The sequence below is a fragment of the Tachypleus tridentatus genome, chromosome 3 (genome assembly GCF_004210375.1).
Source record: "Tachypleus tridentatus isolate NWPU-2018 chromosome 3, ASM421037v1, whole genome shotgun sequence".
In the NCBI taxonomy this organism is placed as follows: Eukaryota; Metazoa; Arthropoda; class Merostomata; order Xiphosura; family Limulidae; genus Tachypleus; species Tachypleus tridentatus.
Genome location: NC_134827.1, coordinates 35,444,673 through 35,465,525, shown reverse-complemented (window position 1 = coordinate 35,465,525; position 20,853 = coordinate 35,444,673).

The following is a 20,853-nucleotide window of genomic DNA, read 5'->3' as shown; positions in this document are numbered from 1 at the left end:
CCCCTACGGGTCATGGCTGTAGCTATCCTGACCTACAAAACTAAAATCCGGTATTCGATCCTATGTTGTACAGAGCGCAGATGAACCATTGCGTAACTTATGGTTTTTAGTAAAAACCAACAACAGTTACAAGATGTGTTACAGTATACGTTGTCAAACTTTCGTTTCAGAGTGAGAAATTTATAGCACTTAAAACTTACATAGACAATCTAAACGTTTATTTTTGAAGTAATTTTTTGGGAATAATTATAAGATATTTTTTCTGACGATTTCTTCTGCCACATAATTATTTTTATTATTTTTGAAGGTTATTTAGGGCATGTCGTATAAACCCTCTTTTGGGTTAGTCTTTCAAAAGTTTAGTCCGGCATGGCCTAGTTAGGACGCTCGACTCGTAATTAGCGGGCTCGAATATCCGTCACACCAAAAATGCATGCCATTTTGCCCATGGGGGCGATATAATGTAACAATCATTCATCACTATTCGTTGGTAAAAGAGTAACCCAAGAGCTGGCGGTGGGTGGTTATAACTCGCTGCCTTCCCTCTAGTCTTACACTGCTAAATTAGGGCTGACTGGTGCAGATAGCCCTCGTGTAACTTAGCGCGAAATTAAAAAACAAACAAACAAAGAAGTCAAACGTTTTAAAACAAACGTTCAATAGTTTAGTTATCACATTTATATTTATTATTTTTGAAATAATTTAAAGCTGTTTCGTTTGCGTCTTTAAAACGTTTCTTTTCTCAAAGTAGTTAAAAGAAAAACAACCTAACGTCATTGTTGTCACTGTAAAACAACAACAACAAAACGAGCACTCGCGAAATTCTTATACGTCATGACATTTTCAATACCCGCTGACAGATTCGACCGATTACAGAACTGAAGCTTTCTCTCCGCCGGGTGGTTAAGACGCTCGCTTCGCAACCTGTGAATCACGGACTCGAATACCCCACCCCAAACATACTCTCCCGAAGGAGGCGTGTTACCATGTCACTATCAATCTCACTACTCGTCAGTAAAAAAGTAGCCCAAGAGATGGCGGAGGGTAGTTATAACTAGCTGCCTTCCCTTTAGTCTTCAAATACCTTATTAGGGACGGTTAGCGCAGATAGCTCTCTTGTAGCTTTGTACGAAATTAAAAAAACAAACAAACAAATAAATATATAAGTGCACAGTGAATTTCCGAACACCCTGTACATACTCCAAAACTTGTAACTAAACACCTGACACATTTGGAAATTATTATTATATCATGCGATGATCAAAATTTCAAATAAATAGATTAGAGAGAGAACTCAGTTATTGGAAAACGCTATAATTATTATTTTTATTGATTTCTCTTACTCTTGAAGTGATAGACTTATCTGACTTGTCCAACTAATCTTTCTCAGGATGTGCAGTTTTAAATGTTGGTTTGATTTTTGTGCAAAGCTACTCGAATTTTATGTGCCATAGTCATCCATAGCTTAGTAGTGATAGACTAGAGGTAAGGCAGCTAGTAAACACAACCTACGGCCAACTCGTGTATTAGTACTCTTTTATCAACGAATAGTGGGTTTGATCACCACATTATAATGCTTCCAAGTGTGGACGGGAAAGCATTTTCAGCAGCGGAGAGATTCGAAACGGCGACCAGCAGTTTGCAAGCCGAACAACCTTACCACCAAGACATGCCAGGTTCCCGCAACTTCAAAAATAATAGTGATTCATTGTCCTAATATTAATCAATATCTAAGGAAAACTCACGAATGATTGCACATTCAACCTCAAATAGTTTGTTTGTTTGTTTTTGAATTTCGCGCAAAGCTACACTAGCGCTATCTACGGTAGTTGTCCCTAATTTAGCAGCGTAAGACTAGAGGGAAGGCAGCTAGTCATCACCACCCACCACCAACTCTTGGACTACTCTTTTAGCAACAAATAGTGGAATTGATCGTCACTTTATAACATCCCCACGGTTGAAAAAGCGGGCATGTTTGGTGTGACGGGGATTGGAACCCGCGACCCTCAGATTACTATTCGATAATTAAGATTAGCGTAAATAGACACTCGATTTATACTTTTTATTTTTCTATTTAGAAATTACTCTAAATAATTATAATTTATATAGATAACATACAATAGACAGTACTATTGTATTTATATAGATAACATGCAATATATAGTACTATTTACTTATATAGATAACATGCAACAAACAGTGCTATTATATTTATATAGATAACATGCAACAAACAGTGCTATTATATTTATATAGATAACATACAACAAACAGTGCTATTATATTTATATAGATAACATGCAACAAACAGTGCTATTATATTTATATAGATAACATGCAACAAACAGTACTATTATATTTATATAGATAACATACAACAGATAGCACTATTATATTTATATGGATAACATACAACAGACAGTACTATTATATTTATATAGAGAACAGACTACGGATAGAATATTATATTTATATAGATATCGTATAACAAACAGTACTATTATATTTATATAGATAACATACAACAAAACAGTGCTATTATATTTATATAGATAACATACAACAGATAGCACTATTGTATTTATATAGATGGCATACAACATTAACATATATTAACATTATTAAATACACTGATAGTGTCAAATGTTATTAGCTGTGTTTGTAGCTCACGGTAACACTATTAAACTTGTTGATATATTTAAACATGATATAGTACAATATTCTCTAACTACAGCTAAGTTCTACACAAACAATATTTAATGTCATGATATTTTCAAAACGACCGAAAGATGTTTGATGTAGTTAAAAGTCTACACCAGATTATTGTTAAATGCGATCAGAAAATATTATTTGAAAACATGTTGAGTGTTTATATCAGAAGCATGATTGCGAACTACTGACGTCTTATTAAAACTGTGGATAAAACAATGTTACACAAAATTGGATCAAACTGTAAAAAGGAAAATACGTGGAAGTCAAAGGACTCACGTCACACGAAGTTCGTGAATTACACAAGGAAAATTAAACGCGTAATAAGTACAGACCATAAGAAACTCTGGGATCATTTTTACAGGTTTACAGCCTGCTACTTTTACACCACGCTCAGAACGTTTCTTTCTATTTTTGGCCCCTACACCCCGCTCAGCATGAAATCTTACAAACTACCAACTAATTCACTAGCCCTTGCAGTAGTAAAAGTGAAGTGTTTACGCTCCCTTCTCTCGGTCATAAACGGTAGAAACTTCGATAAAATCCCATAAAAACGATTTATGTACACACTGCTTCGGGGCTCGTGCACGTGTCGTAAGGTCAGGAATACATTTTAATTACACTGGGTGGCGCGAAGGCCAAAAAACAAATGACTGCTTTTTCTAGTCTTTGTAGTTGATGTCCGTAGCTAAGGTCTTTTGTCATTGAAATTGTATTTTCTTGGGCAGTAGGCTTCGTAGAACGGCGTGACAGCCTGACTCGAGTTATGATTTATATTAATGCGGACGGACCGCCTCATCAGTCTCGGGAAGTCGCATTCGACGCGAGACTGTTCATGCAGAGTATAACAGTATGCTTCAGGATTCGAGCTTTAACAATTTTCCACATTCCATAAATTTTGGAAACGAACAAAAGTACATTTCAGAAAGTAGTCAATCTGACGTCATTACGGTCATTTAACTTTCACACAGGACACGACAGGCGATAAAGGGGAAGCAGGAAAAGAAGGCATAACGAAATATGAACCGTAAAGAGTTACTTAAAACTTAACAGTTCTGTTACCTGTTGCATTTCTAGGTTAGCGTATTCTATAACAAAATTCTGTTTTGTCAATCTGTTGAGTTTCATGGTGCTGTTGACGAAGAGACCGTTTTTTGACATTGTAAAACATCTATTTGCCATTCTACATTTCTATTGTAAAAGCTGTAGTTATCTACTGTAAACATTCTAATTCTGAACGAGCGATGTGGCTTAGTGTTTTAGCAAACCGATCACAGAGTCCAAGGTTCGCGACGAAACACTGCCGAAGACGATCTGCACCTTCAGTTCTAGGGGTAGGAATATCGTAAAATAACAACCCCTGATTCGACTCAAAGACCCTGATAAGGACATCACGGCAGTAGATACGACTGGCTCCTTTCTGATCTGACCATCTAACCTACTTAAACAAAATGTATCATTTAGATTTAAGCTTTAAAATGAATTAGTTTCAGTTAATTAGAGTTTAATTAGAACAACGTCATAATATCTCCGCTTCTTTAAAATGTACATTATATAAAAGTAATACATTCGATTGTAAGGTCCATAATATGCCTATATAACAGTGAACGTTATCAAAGTATATAACATTCGTTGTTTTACGTGGACCGTTTGTTTGTATTCAGTTGATTGGATCTCTGAGATCTCGATAACGACAACACTGCCATCAGACGGCAGTTTACTTTGTTAAAAAAATCAATGTTCAAAACTTATACCACCTTAATAACTGGAACAACTTGTACATTGACTTCACTAAAACAAATCTTGTCAACTATATCTGTTTCAAACTAGAAACTAAAAGCAGCCGAAATATTGTTATGGATGTCCCTTCTTTCATTTCGGTGTTTTGCTTGTTTTAGAGCAAACTCACACTGGGTTACCTGTTGTGTTCATTGTGGGGAATCGAACTTTTAAGTTTGTAAACTTACCGTTGTCCCACCGGCAGATATTTTGGAGTTTCTAATGAATCCCCTAAAGCTGTTTTAACGTAATTTAGAAAAAGGCTTGAACTCCAAATCTTCATTCTTATCTTATTTCGGAGGCCCTAACACTTCTCCTGACGTTGTCTTGACAACTTAGCCGTACGTGTTGTTTATATAACCACGTAACACCAGGAGGTGCTGTTGTTAACATACACGTTTTGGTGTTAAGATTTAACAAGTTATTAAGAAGTGTATGACTGGTAAAAACTTCAAGTCATGTTGTGTCTTTGCAGCGTTTTAAAAAAATATTTGTTTATACCATATGTTGATCATGTGTCCCCCCGATCTCCACCCAAGTTGTTCAGTCGTTACTCTGAAGGCTTATTATGCTAAAATCGGGTTTCGATACTCGTGCAGATAATTTGTTGTGTGGGTTTGTGTTTAATAAGAACCGAACCAAAGCTCCAACATGTAACACAGAAGACTAAATCTACTAAAACATGTTAACCCCTAGAAATAAAACTGTTAATATTGTCTTGGATCTGAACATCAGTATCCTGTCTCGATAATAAAATTATCCTGACCTGAACTAGAAAATTCATGATACATAGAAATATTAGTAGGTTATATATATAAATATAATAGTGCTATCAGTTGTATGTTATCTATATAAATATAATAATACTATCTGTAGTATGTTATCAATATAAATATAACAGTACTATCTGTAGTATGTTATCAATATAAATATAACAGTACTGTGTGTAATATGTTATTTATATAAATATAATGGTACGGTGTGTAGTATGTTATCTATATAAACATAATAGTACTGATTGTTGTATTTTATCTATATAACTTGGTATGGAGGTTTAGTAAGTCCATGCAGTGGTACATACAAATGTTCAGTTTTGCCATTTTTACCAAAATTAGTAAATCGTGTCAAGAGACATGGTTTGATGTTGAGGGTAAATATTCTTATGTTTATTTTGTGTTAATCTTTACGCATAGTTGCATAATAGGTTATATATTTGTTTTGTCCATAACAGGAGTCGAATACAGAATTATTGTTTTATGAACCCTCAAATTTACCTCTGTGAGACAGCTCACCGGTATAATTCTGTTGGGGAGACTGACAGCCAGTTCCCACCGTAACAATCATTTCCTATTCGGGTTTATCTATCCGAGATGGCCCGGCACGGCCAGCTGGTTAGAGCACTAGTGGTCGCGGGTTCGAATGCCCGTCACACCAAATATATTCGCCCTTTCAGCCGCACGGTTGTTATAAAGTGACGATCAGTCTCATTATTCGTTGGTAAAAGAGTGACCTCAGAGTTGGCGGTGGGTGGTGATGAATAGTTATCTTCCCTCTCGTCTTACACTGCTAAATTAGGGATGGTTAGCGCAGATAGCTCTCGTGTAGCTTTGCGCGAAATTCAAAACAAACCAAACAAACTTATTTGGGATGGGGGGGGGTTATTCTATTTAATTATTTTAATATATCATTCTGGTTGGAACACTTAACTACAAACACTTAAGTCAAATTCGAGCGTTGATGAAGGCTTTAAGTGAAGAATAAGAAACAACAATGATACTGTAAGCTAAAGCTTCCTGTTACCACTTCTCTCATATCGTTCACAAGCCTTCTGCTGCATTTTCAATAACTTTCGTCAAACACTTAAGATTTCCCTCTAAGCGTTGCGCAAAAGTTTGAAATATTATGTCCCAGAAAGCTCTGATTGGTAGAAAGAAACTATTTTACTCTACTATCCAGAATTTTTTTTCAGATTTGAAATCTACGAAGTGTAAAAATGATACAGCAGTATGTAGCAGTAAGGGTTTTAGAGGTTTCAGCGTTCTCATATTCTCCAGACTTAATATCACACACCTTGCTTTCTTCTGATCTGATTCGAATTTGACCTTTCAAGACAGTTGTCTTTTTTACTCCACTTTCATCTTCATTTCTTCACTTCTAGTTAATGTGATTTGGTTTATTCGATCATGAATACAAAGGTGGCAGCACCTACAAACGCCACAGTCACAGATTTAACTTATGAGTATATTTTTCAGTTCAGAAAAGGAAGCTTTTTCCACACTTTGCTATTGTATTATAGTTACGTAGTCTGGCGTCTCCAATCTGTTAATCTGCTCTGATGTCTTTTGCCCTAAATTTGTCTGGTTTTGACGTTGCTAATAGATACATATAACTAGAGTAGACTTCTGTAAATAAATAAATATTTTTTTTTATTTTGTTTCTTATTTTGACTGATTTTAAAGTAAACGTCTTCAATCCGGTAACAAGTTTGGCAGCTGAGGAGAGACTAATGGAGGGCGTTCTGAAAGGAATACAATAGAGAAGGAAAACCAACTCAGGACGTCCTGAAAGGAATACAATAGAGAAGGAAAGCCAACTCAGGACATCCTGAAAGGAATACAATAGAGAAGAAAAACCAACTCAGGACATCCTGAAAGGTATACAATAGAGAAGGAAAACCAACTCAGGACATCCTGAAAGGTATACAATAGAGAAGGAAAACCAACTCAGGACGTTCTGAAAGGAATACAATAGAGAAGGAAAACCAACTCAGGACGTTCTGAAAGGAATACAATAGAGAAGGAAAACCAACTCAGGACGTTCTGAAAGGAATACAATAGAGAAGGAAAACCAACGCAGGACGTTCTGAAAGGAATACAATAGAGAAGGAAAACCAACGCAGGACGTTCTGAAAGGAATACAATAGAGAAGAAAAACCAACGCAGGACGTTCTGAAAGGAATACAATAGAGAAGGAAAACCAACTCAGGACGTTCTGAAAGAAATACAATAGAGAAGGAAAACCAACTCAGGACGTCCTGAAAGGAATACAATAGAGAAGGAAAACCAACGCAGGACGTTCTGAAAGGAATACAATAGAGAAGGAAAACCAACGCAGGACGTTTTGAAAGGAATACAATATACGAGAAAATAACTAATGGAGGGAGTTCTGACAGAAATACAATATAGACGAAAAGAGCTAATGCCGGGCGTCCTCAAAGAAATACAATATAGGAGAAAACAAGGGATAAGATATAAAATACATCTTTATGGTAATCGAGGAATGACGTATAAAATACATATTTATGGTAAACAACGAATGAGATATAAAATACACATTTATGGTAAACAAGGGAAGTGATACAAAATACATCTTTATGGTAAACGAGGAATGAGGTATAAAATATATATTTATGGTAAACAATTGTTTTTTTTCCTAGCAGTATTTAACACATTAATACCTAGAGGGAAGACAGGGCTATGTGCTGGGGCTATAATTACATTAGTTTGTCGAACACTACCCCTTCGGTATCCAAGATCCAATAAATCACTCTAGGTCTCAACCATTGCATCGAGAAGGGGTGATGTAGATTGTACTCACAAACAACCAATGGCCTGTTGGTAAATTGGATGAAAGAACAAAATAGTTTCATTTTAAGAAGTGTAAACTAAACTGTGAGTTTGTGGTAAATCCGTTTCCTTTTGCAATAGTAAAATCTTAGTTTTATTTGTGTATTTAGGAGAATTTAGCGTCTCTGAGATTCCGAAAAAATAACAAGCCTCTCGCTGTTGAAAATTAAATACAATTCATCAAGGGGGTGGAGCCGAAAGAAACATGAGCTAATTTTGATTGGATTACACATTCCTCGTGACCGTACTTAGTTAATACGACTTTTATGAGAGTTATAATTGACAAACTCGTGTGGCGTTTTTTTTAATAACGCATTTTAAAAATTGTTATATAGATTTTTTAAATAGTATAATAAGCCACGTCTACTCTTCAAATCCGTCATTGGAAATGTTATTTTCTCATAATCCTACCTGTACTACTATATGTTGTTAGGAAGGTTTGAGTTCATTCACCATTTCTGTTGATTACGATATCCTTACTATACCACTATCCTTCTGTTGCTTCTTTCATCAGGAGATTTCTCCAATAAACATAAATGGGATTATTGATCGCTGTTGCATTGATAAAACTATTTCTCTCGTGAATTTCTTAGGTGAGTTAAGGCGTTCGACTCATAATCCGAGGGTCGCGGGTTTGCATCACCGTCGCACCAAACATGCTCGCATTTTCAGCCGAGAGGGCGTTATAATGTGACGGCGAATCCCACTATTCATTGGTAAAAAAGCAGCCCAAGAGTTGGTGGTGGGCGGTGATGACTAGCTGCCTTCCCTCTAGTTTTACACTGCTAAATTACGGACGGCTAGCGCAGATAGCCCTCGTGTAGCTTTGCGCGATATTAAAAAAAATTCACGTTGTTCGAAATTGAAACACTCGTTAAGCCTGAAGGCCTAGTTCCACTTACCTTAGTCAAATCGCAAACAAGTCAACAACAGTATTCACAAGGTGGATATAAAGATTAGGTTCCTGATTCTACAATTTCACACGAAATTTTACTGATTTCTGTATTTTACAAGTATTCACAAGGTGGATATAAAGATTAGGTTCCTGATTCTACAAATTCACACGTAGTTTTATTGATTTATGTATTTTACAAGTATTCACAAGGTGAAAATAAAAGATTAGGTTCCTAATTCTACAAATTCACACGTAGTTTTACTGATTTCTGTATTTTACAAGTATTCACAAGGTGAAAATAAAAGATTAGGTTCCTGATTCTACAAATTCACACGTAGTTTTACTGATTTCTGTATTTTACAAGTATTCACAAGGTGGATATAAAGATTAGGATCCTGATTCTACAAATTCATACAAAGTTCTACTGATTTCTGTATTTTACAAGTATTCACAAGGTGAATATAAAGATTAGGATCCTGATTCTACAAATTCACACGAAATTTTACTGATTTCTGTATTTTACAAGTATTCACAAGGTGGATATAAAGATTAGGTTCCTGATTCTACAAATTCACACGTAGTTTTATTGATTTATGCATTTTACAAGTATTCACAAGGTGGATATAAAGATTAGGTTCCTGATTCTACAGATTCACACGTAGTTCTACTGATTTTTGTATTTTACAAGTATCCACAAGGTGGATATAAAGATTAGGTTCCTGATTCTACAGATTCACACGTAGTTCTACTTATTTTTGTATTTTACAAGTATTCACAAGGTGGATATAAAGATTAGGTTCCTGATTCTACAAATTCACACGTAGTTCTACTGATTTCTGTATTTTACAAGTATTCACAAGGTGAAAATAAAAGATTAGGTTCCTGATTCTACAAACTCACACGTAGTTCTACTGATTTCTGTATTTTACAAGCATTCACAAGGTGGATATAAAGATTAGGTTCCTGATTCTACAAATTCACACGTTGCCCTACTGATTTCTGTATTTTACAAGTATTCACAAGATGGATATAAAGATTAGGTTCTTGATTTTACAAATTCACATGTAGTTCTACTGATTTCTGTATTTTACAAGTATTCACAAGATGGATATAAATATAAGGTTCCTGATTCTACAGATTCACACGTAGTTCTACTGATTTACAAGTAATTCTATGTCGTTTAGTTCAAATATTTCCCAAATTAATTTCTTATCGTTTCTGAAAAAGTTAATCCTGACACCCATGTGAAGCCATTAAGAAACACGACTGTGAAAATGGATAAATGTTTCCTGTGAAGATTATGGAGGAATTAGGGCGAAAATTATAAATTATGTACTGTTCATACGAGGGAAGGCAGTAACTCACTGGAGAAAAACTTGAGGCAGATATCTCGGAATACACGAAGTATTGTTGTTACTAGTTTACCAGTAATGTTACTACTGGCTATATGTGAACGAAAGTATTCCTTTAAACATTACTACTGATTTACTTGTATTGTTACTACTGGTTATATCCTTTAAACATTACTACTGATTTACTAGTATTGTTACTACTGGCTATATCTGTAGGGAAGTATTCCTTTAAACATTACAACTGATTTACTAGAATTGTTACTACTGGTTATATCTGCAGGGAAGTATTCCTTTAAACATTACTACTGGTTTACTTGTATTGTTACAACTGGCTATATCTGCAGGGAAGTATTCCTTTAAACATTACTACTGATTTACTAGTATTGTTATAATTGGCTATATCTACAGGGAGGTATTCCTTTAAACATTACTACTAATTTACTAGTATTGTTATAATTGGCTATATCTGCAGGGAAGTATTCCTTTAAACATAACTACTGATTTACTTGTATTGTTATAATTGGCGATATCTGTAGGGAAGTATTCCTTTAAACATTACTAAGGATTTACTAGTATTGTTACTACTGGTTATATCTGTAGGGAAGTATTCCTTTAAACATTACTAATGATTTACTAGTATTGTTACTACTGGTTATATCCTTTAAACATTACTACTTATTTACTAGTATTGTTACTACTGGCTATATCTGCAGGGAAGTATTCCTTTAATCATTACTACTGATTTACTAGTATTGTTATAATTGGCTATATCTGCAGGAAAGTATTTCTTTAAACATTACTACTGATTTACTAGTATTGTTACTACTGGTTATATCCTTTAAACATTACTACTGATTTACTAGTATTGTTACTACTGGTTATATCTGTAGGGAAGTATTCCTTTAAACATTACTACTGATTTACTAGTATTGTTACTACTGGCTATACCTGCAGGGAAGTATTCCTTTAAACATTACTACTGATTTACTAGTATTGTTACTACTGGCTATACCTGCAGGGAAGTATTCCTTTAAACATTACTACTGATTTACTAGTATTGTTACTACTGGCTATACCTGCAGGGAAGTATTCCTTTAAACATTACTAATGATTTACTAGTATTGTTACTACTGGTTATATCCTTTAAACATTACTACTTATTTACTAGTATTGTTACTACTGGCTATATCTGCAGGGAAGTATTCCTTTAATCATTGCTACTGATTTACTAGTATTGTTATAATTGGCTATATCTGCAGGGAAGTATTCCTTTAAACATTACTACTGATTTACTAGTATTGTTATAATTGGCGATATCTGTAAGGAAGTATTCCTTTAAACATTACTACTGATTTACTAGTATTGTTACTACTGGTTATATCCTTTAAACATTACTACTTATTTACTAGTATTGTTACTACTGGTTATATCTGTAGGGAAGTATTCCTTTAAACATTACTACTGATTTACTAGTATTGTTACTACTGGCTATACCTGCAGGGAAGTATTCCTTTAAACATTACTATTGATTTACTTGTATCGTTACTACTGGCTATATTTGTAGGGAAGTATTTCTTTAAACATTACTACTGATTTACTAGTATTGTTACTACTGGTTATATCTGTAGAAAAGTATTCCTTTATATATTACTACTGATTTACTTGTATTGTTACTGCTGGCTAAATCTGTAGGGAAGTATTCCTTTACACATTACTACTGATTTACTGGTATTGTTACTACTGGCTACATCTGCAGGGAAGTATTCCTTTATTTATTACTACTGATTTACTGGTACTGTTACTACTGGCTACATCTATAGGGAAGTATTTCTTTAAACATTACTTCTGATTTACTAGTATTGTTACTACTGGTTATATCTGTAGAAAAGTATTCCTTTATATATTACTACTGATTTACTTGTATTGTTACTGCTGGCTATATCTGTAGGGAAGAATTCCTTTACACATTACTACTGATTTACTGGTATTGTTACTACTGGCTATATCTATATGGAAGTATTCCTTTATATATTACTACTGATTTACTGGTATTGTTACTACTGGCTACATCTGCAGGGAAGTATTCCTTTATTTATTACTACTGATTTACTGGTATTGTTACTACTGGCTACATCTATAGGGAAGTATTTCTTTAAACATTACTTCTGATTTACTAGTATTGTTACTACTGGCTATATCTGTAGGGAAGTATTCCTTTACACATTACTACTGATTTACTTGTATTGTTACTGCTGGCTATATCTGTAGGGAAGTATTCCTTTACACATTACTACTGATTTACTGGTATTGTTACTACTGGCTACATCTGCAGGGAAGTATTCCTTTATTTATTACTACTGATTTACTGGTATTGTTACTACTGGCTACATCTATAGGGAAGTATTTCTTTAAACATTACTTCTGATTTACTAGTATTGTTACTACTGGTTATATCTGTAGAAAAGTATTCCTTTATATATTACTACTGATTTACTTGTATTGTTACTGCTGGCTATATCTGTAGGGAAGTATTCCTTTACACATTACTACTGATTTACTGGTATTGTTACTACTGGCTATATCTATATGGAAGTATTCCTTTATATATTACTACTGATTTACTGGTATTGTTACTACTGGCTACATCTATAGGGAAGTATTTCTTTAATTAAAACTTTACCTCTTATCAAATATCAGACTTTCATTTAAATTGCTTAAGTTTTTTGTGTGTACAAAAAGTCCACATTTTTCGTAAGGGAGAACCATCTCCATTGTTAGTTTGAACCAGTAAATTATATCGTCACTGGGTTAAACTAGTAAATTAGGTACCGTTTGTCATCCTCAGTGTTGTGTAGTCCTGATGAAATCATTTCAGGAGTTTTAAGTCGTAAGGAACATTTCTAATATAACCAGCCAGACGTCCTGTTTATCTCGTTGGCTCAGATATAAACGCATTCAACCCTACCAGATCGCGTACGACAGACGCTAGCAACCAGCACGTGATCGTCCAAACAATCAATTAGCCACGGGCTACTGGTTGTGGAGCAATTAGCCCGCGCTTCGTGTCTACTTAATTACCAACCTGAAAAAGAGCGCTCTCCCATACATCACGTGCCTTTCTTGGAACATTATTTTTTGTCTGTTTCCGTCCACTCGAGTTGAACCCTGCTCACCTGTTACTTGTTAAAGTAATCCAAGGTGAGCTCCACCGATGCGAGGCGAACTTCCGTTAGTAACAGCAGCAAGCTAGTCACCGGAAGAAATCGTACTTCCTGTAAAATGATGGACGTCGAATGTGGTTACCATGGGAGGTGGGTATCATTCTGTTTTAAAACGCATGTTTTTATTAACTGTGTGCGATAATTTACTTTCCTGGTGTAATTACTCGTTTATTTAACAGCCAATCCTATTGTTTAGTGGTTAAGTTCGTAATGTAAAAACTATTGAATGTGTTAAATATGTGTTATAGTAAAGACAAAAAATTACTAAGACATTTTAACGTCGTGTTAACGACTCGAGGCACACCAGATTTCTATTGTTTACCATCGATCTGGATTGTGTCACAAACCCAACATCAAGTTCATATGCTTAAGTTGATTATGAGTGTTTTAATAAACATGTTACAGACTCCGTGATGACGAGAAACCCCACTTGAAGAGAAATTTATATTTAAAAAGTGGGTTTTCTCGTCATCACGGTGATTTACGAGAAGTGCAAGTCTTTGTGTTTTTCTCAGTGTATTTGTACTTATCTTTGTAACCATTATGTCTGAACTAACGTACCGTACACCACTATTAACAGTACACGATCATACGATTGTAAAGAAACTAAGAAACTTAAACCAAAATTTATCAATAGAAGAAGTGATATCTATTTCATTCAACAAAGAAACAACTAACCCTAACTTTGTAAAGATAAAACTATCAAAAATTTTAATTAGTGCACAAGCATTAAAGCTGTGTTGAACACGAAATACAAAGAACTACATGATTTACAAAAACAAAAAATGAATCTAGACCATCAACTGGCATGCTGCATCAAACCAGAGATTTACGGACTTATACAACGAAACATAAACCAAATCAACACTAGGAATGACAGAGACAAAAAGATCTGCCACAACATAAAACTAGAAAAACTAAGATGCAAATAATAGAAAAGACACCAACACGACAAACCGTTGACTAACCTCATAATTAACAGATCCGACCGTCAATTAAACACAGACGAGATACGTCTACTTAACAAAGGACTCAACTTCACAATAGCACCTAGGTACATTCCAACCATAGAAATTAAAACATGTTTAGAAGACCTAGCCAGGAGACTTGTGATACTTTCCACAGAGAACAAAAACAAGGAAACAACCAAACACAATCAACAGAAAGAAGACAACTTAGATAATTTTATTGACATCCAACAGCCAAACTTCCCAGGAAAAATTACAAATTTATATTTTCCAGAAACACCTAAAAACAACATCTTAAACGATTTTTTCAAAGAATTTTCTCACAAAACCATCAACATAATTTCACAAAACAGAAAGTTAAAAAACAATCTTACAAAAAGAGACATTAATTCCATTAAAAACCTAAAACAAAACAAAAACAAACATTTTAAAATCAGATAAAGGAAACGCTATAGTCATAATGAACATGAATGAATAGATCCAAAAAATGAATAACATCCTATCAGACACGAACAAATTTAAACCAATACACACAAATCTAACAAAGACACACGAAACGCAACTGAACAGAATACTACTAAAGCCAACACAATTTCACAAACACTTTATTCCTACCTACGTAAAACCGACTCACGCACACCACAAATATACGGCATCCCCAAACCTCATAAACCAGATTGTCCATTACGACCAATAATGTCCACATATGAATCGTTTAATTACAATCTTGGTAAATACATAGCATGGGCATTCTCCAAATATGTAACATCAGTCAGCTTATTCATCAAAGACTCTTTTAATTTCAAGTCTAATCTTAATCAACTTAATCATAAAGCCTTAATGGCCAGTTACGATGTTATATCCCTCTTTACAGAAGTTCCAACCACTGAAGCCTGCAAGATAGCCTTAGAATTCTATATCCGAGACCCTAACCTAACCATAGAAATTCCCAGTAACCAGTTAGCAACCCTCATAGAATTCACCACGATAAAGACAAACTTCATGTTCAACAACCAAAACTATATACAAACAAATGGCCTAAGCATGGGCAACCCAGTATCACCAGTTCTAGCCAATATTTTTATGGCACAAGTTGAAACACAAGCAATTAACACAGCATTACATCCACCACTATACTGGTACAGATATGTAGATGACACAGTTGCGGGATTCAGAACACACACTTAATTTTTTCAATCACATTAACACTATACATCCCAACATTAACTTCACATGTGAACAAGAAGGAAGTAATCAAATATCATTTCTTAACCTCAAAATTACAAGAACCGACACACAATTCAAAACAGAAATCCACCGAAAAATCACTCTTACTGGACTATACATTCCTTGGGACTCAGCACATGAAACAAAACAAAAACCCAACATCCTAAGAAACCAAATAAACACAGCCATAAAACTATGCTCACCAGATAAAATTAACGATGAATTAGACAAAATAAGACAATACTTCATCAACATCAATAAGTTTCCTCCACAAACCGTAGAAAACATTATACGTACACACCTAGACAGAAAGCAAAATCAACCAACTAAAGTAAATATATCTCACGAATCAAAAAATCACGAAACCATATACTGCTGTATACCATATATTCCTGACATCAGCAAACAAATACCCAACATTTGGCAAAAACTAGTAACAAAATATGACATTCCAGTTAATACCAAATTTATTCAAAAACCAGGCACAAAACTGAGGTCTATACTATGTAAAAACTACACTGAAAAACACCACATAAACATTATAAATAAAATACAATGTGATAACTGCCACGACTTCTATATTGAAGAAACAAGTAGAAAAATGGAAACCAGATTCAAAGAACATAAAAAGTCACCTTCACACGTTTTCGAACACTGCAAGTCAAATAAACACAACATAACCACAGAAAACACTCAAATACTAAATAAAGAAACAAACATAAACAAACGCAAAATTAAAGAAGCCTTACTTATACAACAACTTAAACCCAAAATAAACCAATATAAAGGAACACCTTTATACCTATATTAATATAATAAAATAAATAAAATTATATATTCAAACATCTAACACCGCCCTCTACATTCTGACACTCAATTACACAACCCTCTTCAAACATGTGGTCAGTTACCTCTTTCTTTCTTTGTGAACCTGACGATGACCGAAGAAGGTCGAAACGTTGTTCGCTCTTCTATGTAAAATATTTTCTCAACCCAAACGAGCCGTTTTCACATATATATTTTACAGACTCGTGTTCATTACGAGTGTTTAAAAAAAAAAAGTATATTCAAGTTTCCGTCTCACCAACTGTAGAGATGTTATAATGTGATTAGTATGTGCTGTTTCTTATTGAAAATGTATGTAACTCCTACACGATAGTTGTGATAATTGTTTTTGTTTTTCTTTCTTAAGTAAACATTTCAACTCAACAGGTTTTTATTAAAAAAGTCACTTTATATTTAGAAATATTACTTAATATCAACAGGGATACTTCATTCTGTGAACATATGACTAAAACCAAAGACGAACATGAAATATTTCATCTGCTATATCCAATGCCGACGGAGCCTTTCGCCTAACACTAAAGATCATCTGGTTGTCTGAGATACAACGATATTAGGACTTTAGTTAATGCACAACCAATACTTTATTACAAAAAGAAAGAGGCACTCCGTAATATCCAACATTAAATTTAATATCCCAACCATATTATTTTCAACAGACATATGCTTTACAGAATTAACCAGATTCTATACAATATATGGTGGTAGTTTTTCCTCTATTAAACATTGTTCATAGCTTATTTTATAGTAATGCCATGGAATTTAGATTAATAGTTTCTCGTCATCTCCCGCATGCAATCGGTACAGTCGTATCAAACATCATGAGTTATGGTAATTGCTTGACACTACGTGACGCGAAACGCACTTTAATTTAGATAATTTCATAAAACTTGATAAATTTATTTTTAAAAGTTGGTAATGAATGATCAGTAATAACAATCTTGAACATTGCTTTGCAAGAGCAAATAAATGACGGAGTGAGCTAGTTTGTAGCAAGTGAACTGCAATTATTATTAACTTCATTTAATTCATTTATAAATATGGTTTTAGTTTGTTTGAATTTCGCGCAAAGCTACATGAGGGCAATCTGCGCTAACCGTCCCTAATTTAGCAATGTAAAACTACAGGGAAGGCAGCTAGTCATCACCACCCACCACCAACTGTTAGGCTTTTCTCTTTTACCAACGAATAGTGGGATTGACCGTCACACTATAACGCCCTAACGGCTGAAAAGGCTAGCATGTTTGGTGTGATGGAGATGAGACCCGCGACCCTCGGATTATGAGTCGCACGCCTTATCCCGCCTGGCCATACCGGGCCATGGTTTTAGAACATCTATTAGTAACACAATATTATTCATCTAATTTTATTTATAACACTGGTTATTTGTTATATTATTATTTGTTTGAATTTGCGTTTCTATTGGTCCGGCATGGTCAAGTGGTTGAAGCACTCGACTCGTAATCTGAAGGTTCCGGGTTCGAATCCCCATCATTCCAAACATGATCGCTCTTTCAGCCGTGGGGCGTTATAATGTTATGATCAGTCCAACTATTCTTTGGTAAAAGAGTGGCCCAAGAGTTGGCGGTGAGTGGTGATGACTAGCTTCCTTCCCTCTAGTCTTACACTGTTAAATTAGGGACGGCTAGCACAGATAGCTCTTGTGTAGTTTGCGCGAAGTTCAAAACAAACAAACAAACAATATTATTCAGAAGCATTGTCAAGAAGCAAACTCATCTCCTTATTTCCGGAGTTGGTCCAGCAACCACATTATCAACAGGAAAAAGCTACATAATTAATTCTAAAACTTATTAGAAAAATGTGTCAAGAATATTATATCTGACACATCCAGTGCCAACGAGGCTTTTTGCATAATACTAGAGCTCAGCAGGCCTGCTTGTAAAAGACAGACATATCAGTGACCTATTTATATCACCAGTATCAAAACTGTATTTCAAGGACATGCGCAATGAGTTCTTAAAATTTAACTAAATCTGCCCCGCAAGCCGCTTACGAACTGTTTTCTTTCTTTAATAAATCAATGGAATATAAAATAAATTATAAGCACAACAAAATAGACAGTGTCCCGTTACTATAGCAACTGACTTCAGTGAAAAAGACGGTTGCAAATTCATCCAAGCTGATAGACATCTTTCCCACGTTTTAAATCGACAGTTCTCTACACAGAAAACAGCGTAATAATATACGACATTTAATAGACGAAAACCTTGGATTTCTATTGGATATAAATAATATAGTATTAAACGTCAGAGAGGAATATTAACAAATTCCAAAAGAGAGGATGCGACATGTGGGTGTGGCAAAATGAGTCTGATTTTCTATTTGACGCCTCTGTTACCAAAGATGATTGAAGACTGGGAAACTAATGCTTACAATGAGCGATGACGATTTATAGTAAGTAGTATACGTTAAATTTCTTACTTATTGGAGGGGTGGCGAATAAGTTAGAGATGGGGGGATACCTAGAGAAAAAACATTTCTCACAAAAGAGGAAGCTCGGAAATTTTTAAAATGTTGCGTATTCAATCAGTTGAAAAGCTTAAAACGTATGTAATATCACAATATAGATTATCACAATATAGAATATTAGCTACAAGTGTATTAGAGTAAATAATTATATAAACATTATTGTTCATAACTTGTATTTCCTGAATAATGATTTCTTTCTCTGTATATTTTGCAATATCTTCTCTGTTAATGGTAACAACAAACAGCGCAGATAGCTCTCGTGTAGCTTTCCGCAAAATTCAAAACAAACCAAACCAATAACAAACACTTTGCTACCACAATAGCACTCTTTTCAGGTTTTACTTTGCCTTAGAAGGTGTGGCCAGCAAATATATTTAAATTTTGCTATCCGGCTTATGCCCTCGACGAAGTTGCACGTGCCTGGTACACTTGGTAGCAGAAAAAATTATTATCTTTTACATAATGACGAGAGTGACACCCCAAATTAAAGATGTGCTGTCAGTGCTCAAGGTAAACATTGTTCATAATCACGAGACAAAAACACTTTACACTAACACTGTACACAGCTACAGGAGAAACACTTTACATCAACACTGTACACAGCTACAGGAGGAACACTTTATATCAACACTGTATACAGCTACAGGAGGAACACTTTACATCAACACTGTACACAGCTACAGGAGAAACACTTTACATCAACACTGTACACAACTACAGGAGGAACACTTTACATCAGCACTGTACACAGCTACAGGAGGAACACTTTACATCAGCACTGTACACAACTACAGGAGAAACACTTTACATCAGCACTGTACACAGCTACAGGAGGAACACTTTACATCAACACTGTACACAGCTACAGGAGGAACACTTTACATCAACACTGTACACAGCTACAGGAGGAACACTTTACATCAACACTGTACACAGCTACAGGAGGAACACTTTACATCAACACTGTACACAGCTACAGGAGGAACACTTTACATCAACACTGTACACAGCTACAGGAGGAACACTTTACATCAACACTGTACACAGCTACAGGAGGAACACTTTACATTAACACTGTACACAGCTACAGGAGGAACACTTTACATCAACACTGTACACAACTACAGGAGGAACACTTTACATCAACACTGTACACAGCTACAGGAGAAACACTTTACATCAACACTGTACACAACTACAGGAGAAACACTTTACATCAACACTGTACACAGCTACAGGAGGAACACTTTACATCAACACTGTACACAACTACAGGAGAAACACTTTACATCAACACTGTACACAGCTACAGGAGAAACACTTTACATCAACACTGTACACAGCTACAGGAGAAACACTTTACATCAACACTGTACACAGCTACAGGAGAAACACTTTACATCAACACTGTACACAACTACAGGAGGAACACTTTACATCAACACTGTACACAACTACAGGAGAAACACTTTACATCAACACTGTACACAACTACAGGAGGAACACTTTACATCAACACTGTACACAGCTACAGGAGAAACACTTTACATCAACACTGTACACAGCTACAGGAGGAACACTTTACATCAACACTGTACACAGCTACAGGAGAAACACTTTACATCAACACTGTACACAACTACAGGAGGAACACTTTACATCAGCACTGTACACAGCTACAGGAGGAACACTTTACATCAGCACTGTACACAACTACAGGAGAAACACTTTACATCAACACTG